The sequence below is a fragment of the Pelodiscus sinensis genome, chromosome 1, assembly GCF_049634645.1.
Source record: "Pelodiscus sinensis isolate JC-2024 chromosome 1, ASM4963464v1, whole genome shotgun sequence".
In the NCBI taxonomy this organism is placed as follows: domain Eukaryota; kingdom Metazoa; phylum Chordata; order Testudines; family Trionychidae; genus Pelodiscus; species Pelodiscus sinensis.
This window is the reverse complement of record NC_134711.1, coordinates 250,368,174-250,391,474: the sequence shown is the minus strand read 5'-3', so window position 1 is coordinate 250,391,474 and position 23,301 is coordinate 250,368,174. Positions and strand designations below refer to the sequence as shown.

Here is a 23,301-nt window from a genome sequence, read left to right as displayed (position 1 = left end):
GAGAGAGCTTGGGGGTTCTAAACCTGGCTGCTTTATGGTCGTTGTATAATCAAACTCTGTTGAGATAATTCTCACTATGCCAAGAAATCAACTGTAGTAATTATTGGGCTGTGCACACTGATGAAAGTTCTTTCTCTTTCGTGTGTGTGTGTAATATCAAATGGTCCGTTAGAGTATATATAAATTTCTTTTCAGTAAAAAATGAAATTGCACTACTATTTGAATTCCCCACTGATGAGGTAAAGGAATTGGTTAAACCCCACTCAAAATGGTAGTTGGCGATAACTTATTATGAACGTTCCTTCTGATGAATGGTGCTCATCCATCACAATTTTCATAAGACACACTGAAATAAAATCTGCAAGAGGAAAAGACAGAATTGCCCACGTAAATCATTTCTTTAGAATACCTGTAATTTCAAAAGCATTATGAAAAATTATAGTCTTGAATGTTTTAATGATTGACAATTTAAACTATATTACATTTTTAACCTGAATGCCCTTCAGATGAAATTACTTTTGAAGTATTGTGGAAATTCTAATCACTGATGAGGTACATGTCAGACAAGAAGAAGATGAAAACAAATATTTTACACTTTGTTGTTGGAAGAGAACTACCCCTGTGCAGGCACCAATCATTAATCTTTTTCATCAACAAAACTTTCTCTTGCCCTCTGAGCTTTGAATTTTGAGACTTTTTTTTCATCCTATATTAGTACATAAAGTTTTAAACTGATGTCCTTTGTGATCTTATAGTACCTTCATAAGGACTTTTTTTCTCTTTCCCATCCTTAAAAAGAGAAATTATATAACCAGTGTCATTCTATCTCTACCTATTAAGCTAAGAGACAATCACAGATGATATTAGCCCTTTCCGTTAGATAGTGTTTTGTTTGTGTTTTGATTTTTCTTTTGCCTCCTCTGTCAAAGTGGGAGTAATGGAGTCCTTGCCTTAACCCTCTGTTTCTCTCTCTCTCTTCCTCTCACTTCTTAGCTGCCAACCAAAGGAAAAGGATAGTGAGAAAGTGAGAGGAAGGAATGGGGCACGGGAAGAGCTAAGAAAACCTCAGAATAAGAAAAGTATAACAGTATAGCAACCTAACAGTTCTTTAGATTCTTGGACAAATTATAGGTAAGAGAGGAGATCTCATCCTCTGACACATTTCTTGGCCCTGGCTTTCAAAGCCAGCTACACTCTGATTCTCTCTCTCCCCCGCAGTGCTTCCTTTCCATACCTGATCTGGTCTAATTGGTTAATTAGCCCTGTAGCTCTCTCAGTCTTCTCCCCAATCTATCAATCAGTGAGTATTGCATCTGTAAAGGGAGCAACTGCCCCAGGGCCCCATGATTTAAAAGGACTCGGGACTCCCAGCTGCTGCCGCTACCTCAGCAATGTCAATGGCCAGAGCCCTGGACCCTTTACATCGCTGCCAGAGCCCAGGGCAGTGCTGAAAATCTGAGTGGGGGAGGCCTGCCCCCTCTGACTAAGGCCTCGCCTCTTTCCCCGGGACCCAGAACCACCCCCACACCTCGCTCAGGGCCCAGCGAGTTTGTTGGCTGCTCAGACACTCTGACAACTAAATTGAGTTGCTAGTTTTGCTGCTGTTGCCAAACACTCTGTCACTGCAACTCTGCTAGAAGCTTCAGCCTTGGAGGGACTGACCATTGTTGGTGCTCGGTTTGGTAAAATGGCGGGAGTCCCAGAGGCTTAAGACCAAATACCCAGTGAAAACACCAAATGATGGCAAGACAACAAGTTGTAACAAAGAAGGAATGATTTATTAAACTGAACAACTTAAAATGAGCAATTGCCCAATATTTGCCACAAAACAATTGAACCACAACAATTTTTAAAACTCTACCTAAGTTACAGGTAAGTCAAATATATACACATTTCAAAAACTGTTTCTTTAAACACACTGATAATAGCAAAGGTAAAAATTACAACTGAGCAATATATTTTCTAACCTGTCTCTTTTAAACCACTTAACAGTGAGGGTAAATTAAAAGAACTCAGCAACAACAACAGTACAAAGACATACAAGTAATCAGAGCATGCTTGAGATTTGTACACCCCTTTTTAGATGGGTGGGAGGCGGTCTTTGGGTGATCAGTCCTAAGCCAGACTCAGATTCTGTCTTCCAATATTAAGAGGAATAAGGGATATTTCGGAAAAGGGTTTATTTTCTGAAAGATCCCCATCTAGACTGGCGCTTTTTTCCGGCAAAGCTCCGAGCTGGAAAAAAGCGGCAGCCATGTTTATGCAAATGAAGCGGGGAGGGATTTAAATCCCCGCTTCATTTGCAATTGCGATGTGTCTAATTTGCATCCCTTTTACGGAAAATGGATGCAGTCTAGACACAGAGATGTGGTTTTTGGAAGCACTGAACTGTCTAGCAGATAGGGTACTTGTGGAATGTGGTTGATAATATCCATTTGGCCAAATATTTTGTGCAGAATTATATTTTGCGTTCTCTTTTCATTTTTAAAAGCTTTTACTGAATATAATGTAACTTTTTGGTGTGTTAATCAAGTGAATTACAGATATAACATATTTTTACAGACTGAACTGGTAGGACCACCTATACTTGATGCTGCCCAGCACTTTCCGTTCTAAAGAGCAAGAGCATAATCACATGATACCTTACTGTGGATCTGTCCTCTTAAGCTTTGGCTGACCTGTTTTACAGAGTGCCACTTAAGATAAACATATAATCAATATTTTAAAACCTTTTTCCAGTTGAAGAAAATTGTTGATGCCTTTGACCCAACAGAGCTGGGGATGGGGAATTTGGGCTCTTGGAAGGGGCTTTCGGCTGAGGCAGGGGGTTCATATTCTGCAGTGGGGCTGAGGATGAGGGGTTTGGGTTGCAGGAATGGGCTCCGGAATTAGAGGGAGAACTCAGGGTTGGGGTAGGAGTTTGGGACATGGACTTACCTCGGGTGGCTCACGTTCAGCTTTACAGCAGGAGTGTTAAGGCAGGCTCCCTGCCTGTCCTGGCACTGCAGACTACACTTTGCCCTGGAAGTGGCCAGCAGCAAGTCCAGCTTCTAGGCAGAGGCATGCAAGTGGTTCCATGGGCCCCCTCACCCACAGGCCCATGGGAATGCACAGCCAGTGCTCGGGGCATGGGCAGTGCACAGAGCCTATAACCCTCCCCACTTTCATTTTTTCTGGCTATTTCTGGGGCTCAATGCAGTGTGAGCTCTGGTAGGGACAGGTGGTTTTCAGTGTGGGTTGTGACTCGGCATTAGTTAGCCACCAGGGTTTCTGGGTGCTGAGCAAGGAACCCAGTGCTTTATATTCCATGATATATATGCTTCGTGTACTGTGTCACAACCCAAAGTCTGAAATAATGTAAAATCCTGGTTAAAAAGTTAACTGAGATCCCACAGGAGGGCCAGGATTGAGTGGACCCTCTGCCCGCAACATGGTGGTACCAGCCAGGCTGGAGCAGCCTCCTGCTCATGTTACCTTACTGGGTGATGCTTACCAGGTAACCACAAAAACAACGAGGAGTTGTGTGGCATTTAGAAACTAACAGATTTATTAGGACATAAGCTTTCATGGGTAACACCCACTTCATCAGATGAATTAGAGTGGAAGTTGCAGACGTAGGAGGATATATAAGGAAGAAGTTGCTTGTGTTAATGAAGCTAATCAAGTCAGGGTGGAAGTGGGTCATTCATAGCATTTGGTCTGGAGATGTGAATATTCAGAAAGGGGGGAATTGCCTTTGCAATGCGTTAACCAGTTGAGATCCTTATTCAGTCCTAAATTGATAGTGTTGAATTTGCAAATTAATTCCAGTTCAGATGTCTCTCTTTGTAACCGGTTTTTGAAATTCTTTTGTGAAAGGATGGCTCCTCTCAACTCCATTACTGAATGTCCAGGAGGTTAAAGTGTTCCCCTACAGGTTTATTTGTGTTACTATTCCTGATGTCTGATTTGTGTCCATTTATCCTTTGTTGCAGAGACTGTCCAGTTTGGCCAATATACATGTCAGAGGGGCATTGCTGGCACATGATGGCATATATCAAGTTAGTGGATGTACAGTTGTATGAGCCCCTGATGGTATGGCTTAGTGGTTGTGTCCTGTGATGGTGTAGCTTCCGTAGATGTGTGGACAGAGTTGGCAACGGGGTTTGTTGCAAGGATAGGTTCCTGGGTAAGTGTTTCTGTGGTGCGTTTTGTGGCTGCTGGTAAGTATTTGCTTCAGAACACCACTTGTTATCACCTACAGCCCCCAACTAAAACCTACCACCAATCCTGGAAAATGACCCTTCCTTCTCACAAGCCTTGGGAATCAGGCGAGATCAATTCTCGCTTACAGCCACAAAATGCACCATAGAAACACTTACACAGGAACCTATCCCTGCAACTATTATCAGTGTGTTCTGCTAACACTGCAATTCAAAATGTGATTGTAACTCAGGTTAACATACCTACCCCAGCATTGATAAATTCAACAGTGTAGATGTGATAACACTGCTGTTCAAAGAAGCTGGGAAGAGGAGCATCTACTTAGGTTGCTGATACTTCTGTACTATGATTTTTAGCCATACTAGAATGGATTAGCTAGCACAGGTATGTCATACCGTGGGTTGCAGTGTAGGTATACCTTCAGAGGCTGGTGACTTGTTACGACACCTGAACATAAAAGATTCCTTATGCTGTGGACACATTGGGATTCTTTCTCTGGGAACCAGGACCTGGAGTGTGGATGAGCCAACTTAAGGAAGGAAATCTAGGAGCAGCCATGCCTCTAGAAAAAGTGTGAACTTTATCAACTTGTTTATTTATTTATTAGTAAAGCCAAAACTCAGGAAGAGAGGGTGAGTTTTAAATCTACACAGCATGTGAAGTGTGTTTGTAAAGCAGGTTGAGAATAGGGATGTTAAATATCGGTTAATTGAATAGTTGATTAACCTCATGAATTTTTATTGGTTAGTTGACTATTCTGTAGTCCCCAGGGATGAGGCCAGACCAGTGTGCTCCATCCCCACTCCCGAGGAGCACCATGCCACACCATCCTGCTGCCTCTGTATCAGAGGTAGCAGCGCGGAGTGCCAGTTAGGAGCTGGCTTGGCTCCTAGTACACTTTAAATGCAGAGCTGCAGTAGGGATAGGCCCCAGACTTGGTACAGGCAAGAACTGCTGGCTACCCTGCTAAAAAATTTACTAGCAAAGGGAGAAGGGAGAAAATGCGTGTAGTTTATATCATTAACCTATAAGCTTTTGTTAATCGATTAATTGACTACACTATTACATCCCTAGTTGAGAGAGATCCTATGTTACTTTTAATATCAGCTAAATTAGTTGGAAAGTTATCATTTACTAAAATCACATGTCATGTTCTATATAGATGATATGGTATAAGAGTCTATTGTTTTAATAGCCTTGTTCACTGTTGCTCATGTAATTATGGACAGTTAAAAGAGACTCTGCATATCCATCTTTTCTAGAGGTTACAATTATGTTTTTTGGCCCAGTAGGGCTCTTGCTACAGTTAAAAGGCAGAGGTGCCCTTATAGATTAATCGAATAGTCGATGGAAATCCCATTGACTATTTGATTAGTTAATCAATCTAAATTTAATATCCCTAGTATGCGCCTCTGATATAAAATGGCTTATGTGGTTAGGTCCTGTGATGGTGTCGCTTGTAGAGATGTGTGGACAGAGTTGGCACCAAAGTTTGTTGTAGTGATAGAGTCCTTGATGTGTATGTCTGAGGTGTGATATGTAGTTGCTGGAAAGAATTTGCTTCAGGTTAGGGAGTTGTGAGTAGGTGAGGAGTGGCTCCTGTTTCCCAAGGCTTGTGAGAGCGAGGGATCTTTTTCCAGAGTAGGTTGTAGATTCATGATGGTCTGACTTATGCAGGCCCTTTTTATACTTGAAGAAATTTCTATGCATTTTTCATCTCCTTTCCAGCCCAAATTGGAAACTTGTATCAGACTCTACTCTCATTGGCAAGCATCCTCCTCTAAGCCAATGATGTATTAATAACACAGCTGTAGCTTTAGCACTGTTATTAAGCACTGGTAAACATTCTTCATTTTGTAAAGAGATGAGATATTGTACTTTTAACCTCTACAATTGTGTAATTTTTCCTAGACTATTTATTTGACTAGGATTTTGCATTTCCCTTTTGTTAGTAATCTTGTCCTTGGTTAATAAAGGATGAAAATTACAGGAGAAACAGCCTTTACATCTGTTGCCATTTGTGTTAGGATCAGCCATTAATGGCCCCAACTGAAAGTATGCTGTCTTGCACACTACAGCACTATGTACACTCATAGTAAGGGACAGTCCCTGCCTCAGTTTTTAGAGTGTAAGACAGGGGTTTTCAAACTTCATTTCACCGTGACCACTTTCTGACAATGAAAATTACTACAGGTCCCCAGGAGCGGGAGTGGGGACTGAAGCCTGAGCCCAGCTGCCCTGGTCTTTGACTTCAGCCATGGGCAGTGGGGTTTGGGTTTTTGGCCGCTGAGCCCAGCAAGTCTAATGCCAGACTTGGTGACCCCATTAAAACAAGGTATGACTCACTTTTAGTCCCAACCTACAGTTGGGAGATCTGCTCCTATTAAGAGAAGACTGGCAAAGACAGGAGGGAAAACAGAGGCTCAGAGGAGTTAGTGGCTTGCCCAAGTGTAGGGGTTAATTGCGGAAGAATTTTATACATGCAAGTTTAGGGGTGGTGAGGCCTGCATTCTTTCCCCCTTTTCCCTATATCTGATGAGCCAGAAGCAAGTCTTTGGGAACATACGCCATTAAAGATAAGCATTGTTGCCAGTATAGCAAGAACAAGTATAAGATAAGGGTAAAGGGCAAGAACGCATAAACAATTCTGTTTACCCTCACGTAAACAAGGCCAAAGAACAAGTAGAACTAGATCAGAACCAGATCAATTAACTAACAGCTAAGTCCTATATCGGCACGTAATGAGTAACCCCTGGAAATTTCCAAACTGCAAAACAAGGCAAGAGAACTGTATTTAAGACTGCACCAAAGCACAGCAATTTGGACCTCACCAATGGGCTTTGGGTACTGGCGCCTTGGAAGCTGAGACAGTCTCCCACTTTATCTGCAGCCGAAACAGGGTTCCCAGCTAGCCGAAAGGATGTAAGAAATGCCGCTTTTCCTATCATGTTGTTCTTTTAGTTAAGGGGCTCAGCTGATAGCTGTCAGGAAATAAACTGCTTGTGTTTGACAGATACCCATGTAGCGTTTTTTGTACTTTGAGAACCCAGTGTCGGACCTGAGACTTCTTGCCAGCAACACCAAGGTAATACAAAAGTGGCAGAATCAAAATCAGTCCAGGCCCCTGAATATATATTTCTGCTTGTGTAGCTCATTTTAGAATTTGATACTGTAAATATTTGTTTCATAAGCCTCTACATAATATATCGTGATTTTGTTGACATTGTTTGTAATACAATAGCATAGTTCATTGATGTATTGCAGATTTACCAAATCATACTAGTAAGCCCTTTCTAAATGAAAGCATTTCTTTTTGCTTAAACATTGCTTCCAATTTAAACATAGTTTCAAGATCACCTAAGGGGGTAACATTTGCCATAAGACTTTGTGTAATATTAAAATTTACAGATTTTCTTCCTTTTCAGTTTTGAACAAAGTCAGTAATCTCATTACCAAAATATATCTTCTACCCCTTTGATGAAATCTAATTAATTTTACAGCTGTTTGTGAAATGGAATCAAGTTCCTGTTGCATTTTTGAGAGGATGCTTTTGCTCTAGAGTATCAGTTAAGTTGTTTCCTCATTTATCTGGTCAGAATTTTTATAAAGTGCTTCTTTTCTGATACACTCTCTTTCCATGTTTCTTTGTCTACCGATTTGCAGTTGATTTTTAGATGGTTTTAAAAGAAAACTCTGTCATTACCAAATTTTTTTACCTTTTACTAGGCTTGTCTACACTATCGAGTTACTGTGCTGAAACTTTCTCAGGGGTATGAAAAATCACCCTTGTCCCTCAGTGCAGCAAGTTTCAGTGTAGTAATTTGCCAAGATACACAGGCACCCAGTGTTGGGAGTTACACTCCTTGTGGAGGTGGTTTTCCAAAAGCACTGGAAGAGAGCTCTCCCAGTGCTGGCACCGCAATCACTATGTCAAACTAAAGCGCTGCCAAGGTAGCAGGGCCATGGCAGCACTTAAATGCTGCAAGGGTAGAAAAAGCCACTACGTCTGACTGTATTTCAGTTCAGACTATAATGAACTTAGTGACTGAGTACATTAGTTGTCACAAAAAGTTAGCATGTGTCATGAGTTACAATCTGAGGCCAGGTCTATACTACACTGGAAAGATTGGCTTAAGGTACACAACTCCAGCTACGTAAATAATGTAAGCTGAGCTTGATGCCATCTCCACAGTGGGAAGTTGATGGGAGAAAAGCTCCCATTGACTTCCCTTACTTCTGCCTACAGTGAGGCGCACCAGGCTGATGGGATGCCCTCAGCGTTCAATTTAGTGGTTCTTTATTAGACCTGCTAAATTGAATGCTGGAAGATCGATCGCCAGAGCATCGATTATCCTGCAAATGGAGATGTGGCCTGAGATTATTAAAATTCCCTTCTCCCCCATATTTAAAATAATGCCTAGCACAATGAGACTTTGCCTCTAGATCAGGGTTGGGGAACCTCAGGCCTGGAGGCCTGCCTGGACCCAGCCCCCAAGGCTTGCCCACCACAAGCCACACAAAATCTAATACCCTAGACCCCCCTAGTCTCTGCTGATCAAGGAGAATGTGTGGAGTGACTTGCTCCTTCTCGCTATGCAGCCACGTCAGTGAGGGGTTTTTTTGCTTTTCACTTGTGTGCAGCCCCCGACTGATGTTTCTGAGGGTCAGTGGCCCCCGACCCAAGAGAGTTTCCCCACCTCTACTCTAGATGCTACTGTGGTAGAAATAAAATTATTAGTAACTTATACAACAATATGGTTGTGATGTTTTTCACACGTCCCATATACTGACTTTCAGTTGCCTTTTTGGTCCATGGAAGTTTCATATATACCTGAGAGTGTAAAATTAATCCAGTTTTTCAAGAGCTGTAAAAATTCTTGCCAATGGTTTGCTGATGCTGGTAAGCAAGAAAGGAAATAAACAGAACTAATCTGGTTTCTGGAAACCTTAGAAAATAAGGAGATAAGTTAATGTTGGCCAAATGGAAAAAGACCAGATCATTGGAGAAAGGCATGTTTACTTTTAAGGTTCTAAAACATGGCTACTCAACACACGGCCTGTGGGCTGCATGCGGCTCGCAGCCTATTTGTCTTATATAGTCATTGTCTCCGTTATTGTTTTAGAACAGGGCTACTCAGCTTTGGAAGCGTGTTCTCAGTGGAGGCCATGTTCAAAGGATCCCACCCGTGGGCTGCGTGTTAAGCCCCGCAGTGCAGTTTGGGTTTATGCGGGGCTTAACACGCAGCCCACGGGTGGGATCCTTTGAACATGGCCTCCACTGAGAACACGCTTCCAAAGTTGAGTAGCCCTGTTCTAAAACAATAACTGAGACAATGACTATATAAGAAACTGTTTTTCACTTTACATAGTGTTTCTTTGCCTTCCAAGTATTCGCTCTTATATTTCTGAAAGTATTCTCAAAGTTGTTCATCAGTTTATTTACACTTTCATATGTACCTTTTTTTCAGTTGTAGTATTTGACACAGTTTTTTCTTTCATATTAAAGAAAATTGTCATACCATTCTTTGTACTCACACTGTGAAACCCATCCCAATATTTTTGAAAATGCAACTTGAGACAAAACTCTCTATCTGCATTACAAATGTATTCTTCAATAGAACATTTTGTTTTCTCCATTTCAATAAATAACTCCTATTAAGTCTTCCATGTTAAGTATCGTCTAACATTTAGACATAATAGTTTCTTTTCTGAGAGTTTCATTTTTCTTCATTATTTTATAGTTTTGTCTGTCACAGAAAGCTCTCTCTCCCTAAGTTTAGGAATACATTAAGCCATTTTTTATGCCAATTTTCAGTAATTTTAGCATGTTATCCAAAATCAACAGAAGAATAGCAGATCATTTTTCCTCCCTCACTAGTAACTGAAACAATCTAGATTAATTTTAAGCATTTTACTTTTATTTCCTTTTTCACCTAGAGTAAGAAGGTGAATATTACCTTGATATTTTCTTGAGATGAAAATATGAGAGCATAGGCTTGTAAACTCATATTAGTGGGTGAACTTGAAGCAAATGTTACAGTCCTGTGACTAAGGAATTAATTTGTTTTCCCCAATTTTCCAAGCTTCATTGTAATTTATGTATATTAGACTTGAAATACTTTAGTTGTTTAATGTTTTTCCCTGAAGTCTCGTTTGTGCTCATGGCAATCCTCTGCCAGCAGCTGAATGCAAGCTCAAGCAATCCAACTCCTTGAATCAAAGGATTAGCATCTGTTGCTCTAGTATAATCTTATTGGTCATTATTTAATTGAATTTAACCTCATATAATTCTAGGGTCTCTTTCATTTTCTTTAAAGGCACTGAGTCCAATTTTTTTCTCTCAGATCAATATAAATCAGGCATAATTCTATAGAGATTAATCCAGTTATGTTTTCACAAAGATAAACAAAGATACTTCAAGCACACAAATGTATAAAAGTCAGGGTTTCTTTACATGATATAAAGAAGCAAAAAATAGCATAATTCCAATTTGTAAAAAAAATTTTGCAAGTCACCTTGAGGCCTGAAGTCTGGGAACATTACATGTATACTGAACTTCAAGGTTGGCATTCAGAAGCATTTATAGGTTGCTGTACTTCAGATTTCCCCTGTTCAATACCACCTCAGGTCTGTCAGCGACCCTATGGGTTCTCCAGGGTTGGAACACTCAGGGAAAAACAGGCGGGCTGACACCATGAGCGTTGCTGGACCAGGGAAGAGTGGAGCCCCAGTGGCCCCAGCAGGCGAGTCCCAAGGGCAGGAGCAGGAGAGAGCCAAAGGATGGCACCTAGGAGTGAAGCTGGCCTGGGCTTCAGGAGCAGAGGGGCCAGCATTGACCTCCTCTGGTCTAACAAATACCCTGGTTTGGGACCTCTCAGGTCCCAAGGGTGCCAGATCAGGTAGGTTCAACTAGGTATTATATTTGAACTTTCAAAAAAAAGGACACCTCTGAGAGGGAATGTATCTGTATCCGTATCTATCAACTCATGCTGTATTAATGTGGTAACCCTTGTTCATCCTGTATAAAGAGGAAGATTTTAGTCTCATTCATCTAGCTGGATCTTCTTGATCTCAGGGGTGGCAATTCCAAGGGCTCGTGATCACCCTTCGCCCTGTCCCAGTAGGGTTGCCAGGCATCCAGTTTTGAGCTTTCTGTTCGGAAAACAAATTGAGAAAAAATAAATGAAAAAATATAAATGTATTTTCTAAATAAGATATAATGAAGATTGTGATGTAATATCAAGTGTGTCCGGTATTTTTGTTGAAACCATCTGGCAACCCTAGCTAAGCCTCCTCCCACCTTGCCAGGAGCAAGTGGCACTTTGAAACGCCATATGTTGCTCGCAGGGTGGGGGAGAGCAGAGGGAGGCTTTGGATGCTCCCCGGGCCCCAATTGGCCTGGGGGTGAGGGAGCACACGAAGCCTCTTCCTGCCCTGCCAGGAGCACGTGGAGCTTTGAAGTGCCGCACGCTGCTCGCAAGGCGGGAGGGAGAACGGAGGAGGCTTTGCACACTCCCCAGGCCCTAGTTGGCCTACGGGCAGGGGAGCAAAGGAAGTCTCCTCCCACGCCAGGGCCATGGGCACCTTGGGGGAACATGAGGGAAAAGGCACTCCCTCACTCCCAGTCATTGTCTGGGGATGGGGAACCTGGAAATACCTTGGCCCTGCCACTTCCGCTCTACGTTCCACTCCTTCCACTTGGTGCCCTGTCCCTTCCTGTGTGGCCCAAGGCCATGTCACAGATTTCCAAAGTGGCCCCTGGCAAAAAATTATTGCCCATCCCTGGCCTAACTGCACTGTAGACATACCCTTAGACAGCAAGGCTTTTTAACCTATGGATGTTTTATGTAGTTGAGGAATTATTCCATAGGCACCATAAGTTCTGTGGGAACTAGCCAAACACACACACACATGTCCACAATCAGCCACTGGCTGGAATTAAAAACAAGTTGAGAATGCTGGTAGGGTTGCCAGATGGTTTAACAAAAAATACTGAACACCCTACCCCACCCCCACCCCAAAAAAAACACCGGGGAAAAAATTCTGTCAAGGGGAAAAAGGGAAAGTCCAAAGTTGTTAAACAAAAAACAAACAAACAAAAAAAGCAAGCCCCCCCCCAGAACAGAATTGTTGAGCAAAAAAATAATGTTTAAAAAAAACAAGCAAACAGGAGGTTGTCCCTTTAAGATGGCTGCCATCTTGGGCGTCATTTTTAAAACCCTACATCTCCGACCCGGTAAGCCGGGGGGGGAGGGAGGGGAGCCAGCAGGGGGCAGGGGCCGTTTGAGGGGCACAGGACCAGCTTCGCGAGCCTTGCTTTTGGGGGGTAAGAGCCGCATGTGGCTTGCAAGCCGGGGCTTGGCCATGGCTGGTATTGAGGGAGGCATCATTTGGCCAGCTCCCAGGTCTCTGCTGGTCACATGGGCCAAAGCAGTATGCACTTTGCTCCCATCCCAGCCTGGCGTGGCACCCGGCAAGTGCCCTCTTCTACCCATCTTTGCTAAGACTCTGCCGTGTACCTCACTGTCCTACCCCCGCCAGATGCGGCAGGGGAAAATTGTCCCCGCCGGGCTTCTGTCCAAGGGAAACAGGAAATACCGGATATAAGAATATGAGAATGGCTGTACTGGGTCAGACCAAAGGTCCATCTAGCCCAGTAGCCTGTCTGCCGACAGTGGCCAACACTGAAGGGGTGGACCAAAGGGGGTGGACCGAAGACAATGATCAAGCGATTTGTCTTGTGCCATCCGTCTCCAGCCTCTGACAAACAGAGGCCATGAACACCATGGCTACCTCCGGGCTAATAGCCTTTTATGGACCTAACCTTCATGAATTTATCTAGCTTCTCTTTAAACGCTGTTATAGTTCTAGCCTTCACAGCCTCCTCTGGCAAGGAGTTCCACAGGTTGACTATGCGCTGTGTGAAAAAGAACTTTCGCATATTAGTTTTAAATCTGCTACCCATTAATTTCATTTGGTGTCCTCTAGTCCTTAAATTATGGGAACTAATGAAGAACTTTTCTTTATTCACCCTCTCCACACCACTCATGATTTTATATACCTCTATCATATCCCCTCTCAATCTCCTCTTTTCCAAACTGAAAGGTGTGAGGTGGGAGGATCTCAGAGCTCAGGCTGCAGCCACAGCCTAAATCGGGGGGGGGGGGGGCAAAAGGGCTTCTGCGGACTGGATCTGGCCCACCAACTTGAGGGACTGATAGCTAAACAAGGCTGCTGCGTGTCCAAATTTGATACAATGGAGAAACTGCAAAAGTGTGCACAGGATATGTGGATTTTTAATCTTACTGAGGACAGCTGTAGAATTTTTTAAATGTCTTAGTGCTTGGATAGCATCTCTTACTTTAAAAGCATTGTATGAACATATTGACTGGCTTGTGCCATTGATTTTAAGGCAAACTACCCATTGTTCTTTTTGTGGAAATCTGTTTAAAACCAATGGCACGATATGGCTGAAGAAGGGATCTGTTGAGGTTGTCGAGCTGCAGTAGGGATGTTAAAAGGCCCTTCATATGGTAACCTGCTACCCGGTTACACTAACTGCAGGCTTAGGTTTGTACTGCAGCCTCCCCAGGAGTGGGGCCAACCGCCCCTGCCAACTCTGATCCCACAGTAGTGGCTTTGCTGCCACTGTGAGGCGGAGCTGGAGCTGGCATCCCTTGCCCACCTGGCTCCAAGGAAGGGGGTTTCGCTGCCTCCTTCTGCAGAGAAGTCGCCTCCATAGGAGCCGGATGAGTTTGAGCTTAATTGATAAGCATCAGCTTATCGGTTAAATGATTAACCAATTAAACTCTAATATCACTAGTCTGCAATAGGTGAAGTGTGCCAGTTATCCAAAGCACACCTCTCAGAGAGCCTCTCTTTGTCTAGGCATTCCACTAATTATCCATTCTGAAATTTCCTTGAAATTTATCCTCCTAGTTTCCACATCTCTCCTTTGCTGACAGCATGTATTTATTCCTTAAAACCTACACTTGTGCCCAGCTATTATTTGATGACATCTCAAATACCTGTAGTAGATAGTAGTAATAATAAGTGGCCACTTATATAAAATTTTATTTGGAAGGAATACTGATTTTTAAATTCTCAGGATAGAATTTTCCAAGGGACACGTTAATCTGGCTTCATTTGAGTGCACACAGTTTTAGTGTGCTAACATTGTCCTATGTAAGCGATCAAATCTATATTGAAGAACCCTTTGCACTTAAATTGCAAATGAAGTGTGTGCATGTAAATTCTTCTTGTGGATTTGCATGGACTGCATTTTAAAAGGTAGGCTTTTGCAGTACTGTTTGTTGTGATCTGAGACGGGAATCAATAAGACAGGCAATGTAATTTCTTAAGACCATCATTTGAAACTCTCCCATAGCTGTGTATTGCTCAGGCGTGGCATCTAATATGAAAGCCATTTCTATTTCTATATTATAGATTTGGTCAGGAAGGTTTTGGGGGATAGGGGGTTCAATTTTTTTCAAATATGTGGGAAATGTTACAAACAATAATATTTTATGTAAAGTATTTATATCAAGTATTGGTATTCACACCACCTCATCAACAAGAATTGGTCTTGTTAGCACTGGTCCTCCGCATAGTAATGTAACTCATTTATCTTTATGTGTGTGTGTGTGTGTGTGTGTGTGTGTGTGTATATATATATATATATATATACCTGTCAAACTGAAGTTTCCACTTTATGCATCCATGAAAGCTTATGACCAAATTAATTTGTTAGTCTTTAAGGTGTCACATTACTTCTTGTTGGTTTTATTTAAAGTACTTAAGACCTTTGAAAAATTGAACAAGAGACTCTGAGAAGGCAGTAAAGTCTATGAGAATCAGTGTCTATTCCAGGCAGGAGGAAATCGGTAGTGTCTCAGAGCTTGAATAGCATGACAAGGTATAGCGTTAATACTAGCCTTCCAGGATTCCACAGATATCAAGGGTTTTTATAAAGAGAAAATGGTTTAAAATGTGTTCTTTCATGGGGATCTTAATGAGCTTATGTTGGCCTGTGGCTAGTATTTATGTCCTGTGGTGATTTTTGATAAACACCTACATTACTCCAATAATGTTCCTTATTTACTTCATTTTAAAAGATTTTTCCAGCTGTGTATTTATAGGACATTACAACTGAGCAATGGGAAGTTCAGGGCCCCCCCCCCCAATTTCTCAATTTAAAAATCCATCATCTACAGGTAATGTTTTGTGCACTTATAAATAGAACCTTACTGCTGCTATTAGAGTACTCTGTGCACTGATCTTAATCCCAAAACCTCACAACCCTTATGAGCTATGTAACTTTGATAATTCTAATATCTCATCCTAATAAGTGTATATTGTGGTGGTTCTACTGATGGATGGGGTGTGGGGGAGGGCAGTTTTAACTCCTGTGAGAGCTCCATGTAATTTCTACTAGAGAATGAAATGCATCTGTGCACTTTCTGGCTACCCTCACTACAACTGCTTTATCAATGCCAAATAGTCGTAGGCTCGTGCTGGCCTCTTACAGCTCCTCCATTGACATAAGAAAGATGGAGCCACCCTGCAGTATCTACAGGCCATCCATACTTCTGTTTGGTTGTTGTTGGGCACTTCAGGGTGATTTGTTTTGCAAAAGGAGATATTTGAAAATGAGGCAACTAAAAATCATTTAAAATGTTTAGTTTGCCTGGTTTCATTATTAAATATAGTCTTTTTTTACTTTGCCAGTACATGCATTTTAACATCAATTCAATAACAGTAAAACTTAAAAAAACAACAGATAGTCCTGAGACAGCACCTTAGAGACTTAACAAAAAATGTAGATGGCTTTTGTGGGCACAACCCACTTCTTCAGATGAATGGAGTTTAAACTCATAATACCATCTGCCTTTTTTTTAGTCTCTGAAGTGCTGCAGGACTATTCGTTGTTTTAAAAGTTTTTTCAATTACAGACTAACACAGCCACCCCTCTGAAACTTAATAGTAGTAATATCTCACTTATTTTTCAGTAACATAAACATTTATCCTATGTTTTATAATATGATAGAATAGAAGTAAAATAAGACAATTTCTGTTTTAGACTGATACTGTTTTATCCTCTGAATATTTTTAGCTGTACGCTGTCTGAACCAACCCAATTTATAGTTGTTAATTTTAGTCTTCAAATATTCTGGGCCAAATAGCGTGCTGTGCTATACCAGTGTAAATCTGAGGTAACTTCAGTGGAATTATTTTGGATTTCCACTGGTCTAACAGAGCAGAATTTGGCACAATGCAATGTCAGCCATAATAAAAAGACAGAGTGGGTGAGGTAATACCTTATTGGACCAACTTCTGGTGTGAGATGGGCTTTCCAGCTACACAGAGCTCTTCTTCAGGGCTGGCAAAGGTACTGAGAGTGTCATAACTAAGGCCTTGTCTACCCTACAAAGCTATTTTTGGTGGCAAAATACAACCACCTCAACGAGAGCTGTATAGCAAAGTTAAAGGGACAATGAGTGTTTGTTTTGTTGACATAGCTGACTTCCACCAGTATCTAGGGTTGCCAGGTGTCCGGTATTGTACTGGACAGTCCAGTATTTGCGCTCTCTGTCCGGTAAAAAAATCAGAAAATGCTAGACATGTGCAATGTCCGGTATTTTCTGATTTTTCCAGCTGCACACCAGACGGAAGCCTGGCATGGGTGGGGAGAACGGATAGGAGTCCCAGCTGGGAGGCGGGGCCGTGATTGCTGCCGGGAGCCCTCAATTGGTTGAGTGAGAGGAGGAGGAGAAGCCTCCTCCTCACTCGTGCGTCGCCGGGAGCCTGCGTGGGACAGGCAGCAAGTGCCCAGGTCAGTCCAGCTCCCCGCCGGCCAATTTGTTCACCCCTTCCCCGGCCGGCTGGTTCTCCCCCACTTCCCCTCCTGATCTTCCCCAGCCAGCCCCCCTGCACCCTCCCAGCTCTGCTTCCCGCTGGCCCGTTCCTCTTCCTTGTCTCCCCCGACCAGCACCACTGCACCTCTCCCCACCCCCTCCAGCTCTGCTTCCCGCTCCCCCTTCCTCCCGGCCAGCGCCGCTGCATTCCCTCCACACCCCACACCAGCTCTGCATCCCACTCCCCCTTCCTCCTGGCCACCCTCGTGACCCCCAATCCTCCCCAGTTGTGCTTCCTGCCCACCCTTACTCCCAGCCAGCCCCACCCCCTTCCAGCCGGTCCCCCCTCCTCCAATATCCCATGGTCAGCCCTGTTCCACCTGACCCCCCCCGACCAGCCTTGCTTCCCGTTGCCGCCCCCCCCCCCCCGTTAGCTGTTTCCAGGCCCCCCCCCTTTCCAGCTAGCACCGCTCCCTTCCTGGCCTCCTTCCCTCTCCCCCCCCCCCCCCCCAATGAAGCATGTTGGGGTGTGTGGGTTTTTTTGTTTTGTTTTTTTAAATGATTATCTGGTAACCGCTAGCAGTGATCCAGGTTCTTAGAGGTTTTTTTTTTTTCTCTCTTTTCCTCAACAACTTTGGTCCCTCCCCCACCCTCTTTTTTTCCTTTAACAAAATTTTTTCCCGGTGTGTTTTTGGGGGAGGCGAGTGTTCGGTATTTTTCTTTCAGCCATCTGGCAACCCTACCAGTATCCAATAATGCCTGATGTGACCATTTTTCTTACTGGCTCTTTGTCTACTGTGGCATCTGTTGCATAAATTGCTGGTTTCGTCCCCTTGGAGGCTAGTCTGATTTACCCCAAGAAGAGAGTCACACTTTCAGGCTGGGTCCAACTCAAGTTTATTGGTTGCAACCAAGGTACGGCTAAGGAACTCAATGTTCAAAGCAGAGCCGACCCCCAACATCTCATATGCAGGGGTTTTTATAGGGTTAACATCCTTCCTGGTTTAGGTGCCTTAACATGATAGGTTACTTCATTTTTGACATTTAGCATTCCTATAGGTCAGGTTAATTTTCCCAATGAGGTTAAATACAGTGCCTACTTGCTGACTTTGCAGTTACAGCTGTGTTACATTCATTCACTTTTGCTGAACAATGGGCGAGCCATACTTCCCTTTTTCCTTTCCTGCTTGAGCCGGTCACAAGTTTAAAGGATGTGGAATCTATCCATATCTCCACTTAACAGAAGACTGGTTTCACTTCCCCTCGTCTCCTTATTATAAGTTATTACCTGTGACAGGCCTTGACCTTTGTCATGTCTTACTCCTATACAAATAGCAAATATATCTAAGCATTAGCAATGTATGTATATTGTACGTGGCCCTCATAGGGGAGTCAATGGCTCCGGGGGATTTGACTTCCCTTTTACACATCACATCTGAGTAACAAAGCTTTTGTGGTCCATAGTTGCTTAAAAATAACCCACCCAAAATCCTGAAGGACCAAAGCTTTGTTGCGGCAAGTACTAGTGTAAGCAGTGCTTTGTCAGCCGGGAATGCTTTCCTATGGACAAAGCATATGGCATTCTAAAGGGGTGGAAGTCTTTTGTCTAAAAAAGTGCTGACAGTGTTTACGCTGCCTGATGGCTATGTTGACACAGCTCTGTCGCTAAAAGCATTATAGTATAGACCAAGCCAGTGTTGTGATTTCTGCAGGCATGCACCCCTCCCCTTTTATCGGACAGCAGAGGTGCTGCTCTGTTTGAGGAACAGAGAGTAAATCATTAACGTAGAATGTTCTGCCCTGCATTGGGAACACAGGGGCAGGCAGACGGCTACTGCAGGGAAGGGAGGTGGGGTGAGTGGACTGCTGTGCTGTTTTACATTCCTCAGCATGGAGAACGCACAGAGCTGCTCAGAATGCTACATCTAGCATATGAGGCACAGAGCTGCTCAGAATGCTACATCTAGCATATGAGGAATTTGTGGGAGAACTTGATGGGAATCCCAGAACCATACCAGACCGGCTGCTTGGGGAGAGACTGCTGCTCCCCAAACCGCTGACTTCTCTTCATTCTTTGTTCCTCCCTTTCACTTCTCACTTGCTCCTCTTAGCCTGCTGGCCTAGGTCTTCCCTCCACTCCTGACACACACACCCCCCCCCCACCCGCTTGGTCTGAGGGATCTTCTCTGCGCCCATCACCTGCATTGCACAGAGATATAGAGCTGAATTTTGTGCGTTCACCTGCAGAAATGACTCGCGGATGCGGATACCCATGGATATAAATCAGATATCCATGGATTTGCAAGGCACTACAGAGAGGAGTCCTCAGCTGCTCTGCTCCGGACCTCTGGGGCCCTACTTTTTTTGACTCCCCAAGGATGAGGCCTACCTCTCTGTGCTGCTGTGTAGAAGCAGTGAGCTGAGTAAGTTGGCAGCTGCCCCACAGCAGACAGCCACAAGGCTTAGTGCCTAGGGGTACTCTGCCCCATCTAGTCGCTAGTCCTGAAAATAAGTACTGTCTGATTTCCCAACCAGGCTCCATTTGTAGCCATTTGCAGCTCTTTGAGCCCCTTCTCACTGGCTCCTTGCCCCCTGGTGCTGCTCCCTTACAAACCTCACGCAAAGCAGCACCAGCTATAATGTCTGGCAGTGCAGCCTGTTCCATGCTTTCCAGAACCATCTCTCTGGAAAGCAGGGAATGGGGCAATGGAGTTTCTGAGCAGTGGGGGGGGGGGGGGGGAGGAACTTTGGGAGCTGAGCAGACTTGTGAGAGAGACACTTTCAGCCCTACATAGGAGACTCCCTTTGCTATAGCTGCTAGACCCCATTCCCCTCAGAGATGGGGATAGAAACCAGGAGTCCCGAGGACTCTAGACTCACTCCTTTTTTCTACTACTGCATTGCATTGCCTAAAAATGAGGTGCACCTGCCCATGCAAGCTTGCAAATCACAGAAAATAAGCATGTGGGGAGAAGGTGCAATGACACCGGTGTGCCTGATCTGTGACCTTAACCCATGGATTCATTAATTCACTCTGTCACACACATGGAGCAGGTCGGATTCCCTTGAGTTTCCCTGTGTGTCACACAGACACACACACACTTTCTTTCTCTCTGTCAGTTTCTCTTTCTTTCTCTCTCTCTCTCCAGACCTGGCTGACCCATCTTTTCATAAAGATCTTTGTCTTGACCTATCCCTCATTCACAATGAAATACCCACCCTGCTCTAAGCCATAATGACCGGTCCCTCAGCTCCTTCCACTTGTGTAGTCTGGATTGCTGCTGTTGCCTGGTGTGTTACAAACCTGGATTGGCTGGGGTCCTGGCTGCAGAGGAAGCAGCGCCCATTGTGACCCCTTTAGAGTGCACCCATTGGTCAACCCAGGTGGAACCACTCATCTGGCTGGATCTTGCGTTTTCAAAACCAGGGAACTGCAATTGTGTTCATCACATGGACCCATGTGAGTTAGGAGCATTCCCTTGCTAGAGCCTGGGACAGCTCATGTTTGCAGATACACAGAGCCATCTTCCAAACAAAGCAGTATTTATTTTTCCCCAAGGAGTAAGAAGCACTCAGGAGAGTGGGTTAATGGGAGGCTGGGACAAATTGTCCAACCTCATTTTTTTTCCTTTGAAAAATGCTGATTTAGGTTTGAAGCAGGCTCAGGTTTGATTTTTTTTTTTAAGCCTGGATACTATGGGGGCCACAATATGGTTGGTGTCAGTCCCACAAAAAGTTAATCTAGCCCTGGCAGGTTTTCTTTGAGAATGAGGACAAGTAGTTCAGATACAGAATGACTGTTTTGTGACAAGTGTTCACCCCACAGGTGACAGGGTGTTTTTGTCTTTACCATATTCCTGTATGAGTTTATTTGGGAACATAGTGATTGGTTTCACCCTCATAGTGGTCGTTGGGGCTTTTAGTGCACTGGATGAAGTATACCACATGTGATGTGCACGTGAAGTATTTGTGGATCTTAAAAGGTACGATGTAGGGGGTTTTGATCATTGTAGCAGTAGAGATATGAGAACTAAGCTCTTCACGTAGGAAAATGATTTAAAAAAATAATAGGCCACTTCACCTTTAGAATCTGTGCTAACTACTTATGCTAAACTATCCATTTCATCTTGTATTTAGCTGTAACATTCTCAGGCCTTTCCCAGGCCTGTAGAAGATCTCTGGGTAGCTTAAAAGTTTGTCTCTCACCAACAGATGTTGACCCAATAAAAGATATTACCTCACCCACATGGTCTAATATCCCGAAATCAAGACAGCTTTAACAACACTACATAAACTATAATAACAATCAATATTCTGTTTTGATCTGGGTGAATTCTTTTTCTGGGTTACGTTAAAACCCCATTTAAAATAAGTGTAAACTCATCTTAAGGCTATGTCTACACAGTTAAGGCTATGTCTACGTTGGCAACTGAGCAGTAAAACTTAATGTTGTTCAGAGGTGCTAAACTCCCTCTCTCCCCCCAAAAGACAAAAGTTTTGCCAGGAAAAGCGCTGGTGTGAACAATGATGCGTTGGCAGGAGTGTTCTCCTGACAACCAAGTGAATGCTGCTTGTTGGGGACAAATATTTTTTTGGCAAAAGAGCCAACAAATAGTGGCTATGCTGCCTGGCTTTTAGTAACAGACTAAACAAACCCAAGCCTTTCAGTCTTCCCTCAGAGGTCGGGTTTTCTAGATCTTTAATTGTTTTTGTTCCTCTTTTCTGAACCTTCTCCAATTTGTCTACATCTTTCTTGAAATGTGGCACCCAAAAGTGGAAATAATTTAAGTTTAGCCACTTCCATAGTTAAATCGATGTTGTAATCTGCTTTGCCTCAACCTGAATCTGTAGTGTCAATCAGATTTGACAAAGATAGCCTGAAATGTTAACTGAAAGCACCATGGCTGCTACTGAAAGAAACCCGGGAAGAGGTTTTAGGTTACGGTTTGGACTGAAAATAAAGTAGAGTTGGCAGAATTAATTTTAAAACATGTATAATTTTGATGGATAATATCAATGTTTAATTGAAAACATTTTCACTTGATTTTAAATTTCCTCAGTTTTGCAAAGTTATGGGGGGAGTTGGACAATAATTATTTAATGACAATAGGCCTTAAATGACAAATAGGTCAGAAAGTTAAAGCTTCAAAAGCATTAAATCAAATTGTCAAAACTATGTTTCAAAATACACAAAATAAATATCCTTACATCAAACTTTAGTAAGTTCTCAAGCAGCATTTTTCTTTCTTTGAATATCTGTACATTTGGATAATCATCTATGGAAATGTTTTTAGCTTTTGTGTATGTGTGATTAAATTGATGTTTACTGATAATCATTCCGATCCGAACTGTGAAGAAAAATTTCTGTTTCCTGCTGTTGTTTCAGCCTGTATTGAGAGACACAGAATTTTATATATTCTTTGTAAAGAAACAAAATTGGATCAAAGAAATACCTATCGCCTATTTCTACTTCCCACTAAAACACATACAGAACCTCAAAATTTGACTAGCAGCTTGGGTCGAATTGGGAGAACAATATAGAGGAATGGAAATGCAAAGAAAATTATTACAGGTTGAACCTCTATAATCCAGGATTCTCAGACCACAGATGTTTCTGGCCCAGAAAGCCCTAGTTGTTGAGAGCAGGGGTAGGGTTGCCAGATGGCTTCAGAAAAAATACCGAAAAAAAAACCCCAAGCCAGGAAAAAATTTGTTGAGAAGAAAAAAAAAAAAGAGAGAGAGAGAGAGACCCCCAACACTTGTTAAGAAAAAAAAACCCGCAGAGGCCCCTTTAGAAACCACGGGGGTGAGGCTTTTTGGCCCTAACAGGCTGCCAGCGGCCACCCACAATCTTACGTCCCTGCGCTGGGCCAGACAGCTCCCCAGTAAGCACTAGGGTTGCCAGGCTGCCTCTGTATTGAGCCGGACAGCCTGGGATTTTTGCCTCCTGGCTGGGAAAAAGTCAGAAAGTACCGGACATTTTAGGTGTCCAGTATTGTCTGAATTTTTTTACCTGATAGGAGGCAAAAATACCAGACTGTCTAGTCCAATACTGGACACCTGGCAACCTTAAGCAGGAGCTGGCCTGGAGTCTGGCCAGGAGTGCAACTGGGCTAGTGGCAGTGGGGCCAGAAGTACATCCGGGAGCCTTGCCAAGGCTGAAAGCATAGCCAGGCCAGTGGCCAGAAGAGCAGACAGGAGCCCTGCTGGGGCCAGAAGCACAGCCAGGTCAGCGGCCAGAAGT

General features: G+C 43.3%; 1 protein-coding gene across 17 annotated transcripts in view; it reads left to right on the top strand.

Annotated features, from left to right (window-relative positions):
* Positions 1 to 23,301, top strand: part of MBNL2 (muscleblind like splicing regulator 2) — a 161,340-nt gene that overhangs the window by 94,817 nt on the left and 43,222 nt on the right. The window contains exon 1 of one of the 17 annotated variants that reach the window (XM_075918795.1): positions 7,012 to 7,125. The exons of 15 other annotated variants lie outside the window; for them this stretch is intronic. The gene's annotated coding sequence lies outside the window, so the exon portion shown is untranslated. Of the gene's footprint in view, positions 1 to 7,011; positions 7,126 to 7,267; positions 7,289 to 23,301 lie in introns of those variants that run through there. One more of the 17 variants, XM_075918797.1, reaches the window with a different exon arrangement.